The 2,333-nt window shown below is 36.6% G+C and overlaps 1 pseudogene; it reads left to right on the forward strand.

The window, feature by feature from the left end:
- Positions 1-271: 271 nt before the first annotated feature.
- LOC126973841 (uncharacterized) lies at positions 272-2,086 on the forward strand (annotated as a pseudogene).
- The last annotated feature ends 247 nt before the right edge of the window (positions 2,087-2,333 follow it).

A 2,333-nucleotide genomic window follows, 5' to 3' on the forward strand; every position in this document is an offset into this window, starting at 1 on the left:
TGTACGTAATATTCATTTCTATGCGCACTGCGATGCGGCCGCTCCGGTCGCTCGGAGGGCTGCGGCCCGAGTGACGGCTACCCGGACGGTTGCTATACGCACTGTGCGGCTCAGTCTGCGGCTGCCCGCCATTGAGTGAGTGTGTGCACGTGGTTACGTTTGGTAAAATGGATTTCGATACCGAAAAATTTATCATCGAAATCCAGAGTCGGCCAGCAATTTGGAACACCAAATTACCAGAGTATTCTGATAGAATATTAAAACAAAGAGCATGGGAAGAGTTAGTGCATATTTATCACGGTACGGAATTGACAAAGGAGGAAAAACAAAAACTAGGTAATTATCAAAATTTTATTTAAATGTAATTATCCTGCCATTCTACCCTCCCTTCATGCATAAAATATTCTGCAAATAATTCTCGATATCCGAAAGCAGTTCTATTGTTTCTTCGCACGTTATCTCGAGTAATAGTTTCAGGTAGTGGATTACTTAATGAGTCTCTAAAAGAATATCCGTCTCTGTCTCTTACAAAGTTGTGTAAAATGCAAGCAGATTTAATAATATCACTAACTAAATCGATGTGAACATTAATTGGTCTGTGAAAAATGCGCCACTTATTCGCAAGTATGCCAAAAGTACATTCAATGTAACGTCTAGCCACACACAGTCTATAATTGAATGTTCTTTTTGTAATATTTAAATTATTTCTCGGATAAGGGCGCATCATACTCGTACTTAAAGCAAATGCCTCGTCTCCTACAAAAACGAAGGGAAAACAAGTTGCATTGTTTCCTGGTTCAGGAATGTTCAAGCGGTTCTCTTGAATTTTTTTATAAAAGTTTGAGTTTTGAAATATTGCTGAGTCACCGAATCTTCCATATGCTCCAACATCAATCATCACAAATTTGTAGCTGCTGTCACAAATTGCTGGCAATACCAAAGAAAAATATCCTTTATAATTGAAGCACATTGATCCACTATTGTTAGGTGCTATAATTCTAATATGTTTTCCGTCACAAGCACCTATACAGTTCGGAAAATGTGCTCTAGTAGAGAAACCATTTGCAATTTGAAGCCACATATCTTTGGTTGGTTGTGGTAGGCATATATTTTTTAAGCAAAACCATATAGCTGCACATACTTCTCGAACTATTTCGGCGATAGTACTAATTCCAATCTTAAACATATAATGCAATTCTGCGAATGAAGAGCCTGACGCCAAATATCTGAAACAATGTTTTTTTTTTAGGTTTGAGTATTAAAAAAAATGGAGAAATATTCGCGACTGTTTTGTAAAGGCCCATAAAGCGAAAGAGACTAAGAGCGGATCAGCGGCAAAAAAAAAGACTTCATATGTTTCCTACGGTAGTTTGTTATTTTTAAAAGATACTGTAACTGTCAATAGCACAACGGGCAATGTAACTACAGAAAATGAAGATGGTAACACAGCTATGCAAAATGAAGAAACACTTCCATCAAATACTTCATGGGCACCAAAGAGAAGCAAGAAAATAATAGTGATGATCTTATCGGTAGAGAGTTAGTCGGGGCCTTGAATAGAAATTTAGAAAGAAAGAGTGTTGAAGATGACGAGGATCGCCTGTTTTTCTTGTCTCTAGTAAAAGAATTTAAAAAAATTCCAGAACATATGCAAATGCAAAGTAAATTAGATATTTTAAAGGTAATTAAAGTTGCGCAAATTTTCAATTATTCGAACATTGATTATCCAAGACCTAATTCTTACCGGGGATATCAAACGTCACATTATTCTGGTAATAGGGACTATTACCAGCTCTCTCACCGTACAAACTTCTCGGAGGTTGGACGAGGGAATACCCATCATGGATATCAAACGGCACAGTATTCAGGAAGTAATGTCTACATGCAGCCTGTGCAGTCTTCGGAGTTTGGACGAGACACGTCTCAAGAAATTGTGAGGAGTCCGACGAATGCACAATCGCCAATTTCAACTCAAAGCGAAAAATCTCAGGATAGTGATTATCTGGAACTTTTTAATTCCATCACTGACGATGATGCTTGAAATGTGTACTTACCTTCATTATTTGAATAAAAATTGAATTATAAATATGTATTTTACTTACCGTAGCACTATTATTAACTTTGCTTCCGGTTTAATACTATTGCGAAATTGTGTGTCTTGCTTCGTTATAAATGTTTTTAGAATGTTCAATAATTCTTCAAACGTTTTTATGCTCATTCTAGTAAATCCGAAAAACTTATCTTCATATTTTTTTATTTCTTCGAAAAATATTGCAAAATGCTTGCTCTCATCCCGTGTTTGCAAATAAGGATGCACCCAGTACTTCTTTCTT

The sequence above is a fragment of the Leptidea sinapis genome, chromosome 2, assembly GCF_905404315.1.
Source record: "Leptidea sinapis chromosome 2, ilLepSina1.1, whole genome shotgun sequence".
NCBI classification, from domain to species: domain Eukaryota; kingdom Metazoa; phylum Arthropoda; class Insecta; order Lepidoptera; family Pieridae; genus Leptidea; species Leptidea sinapis.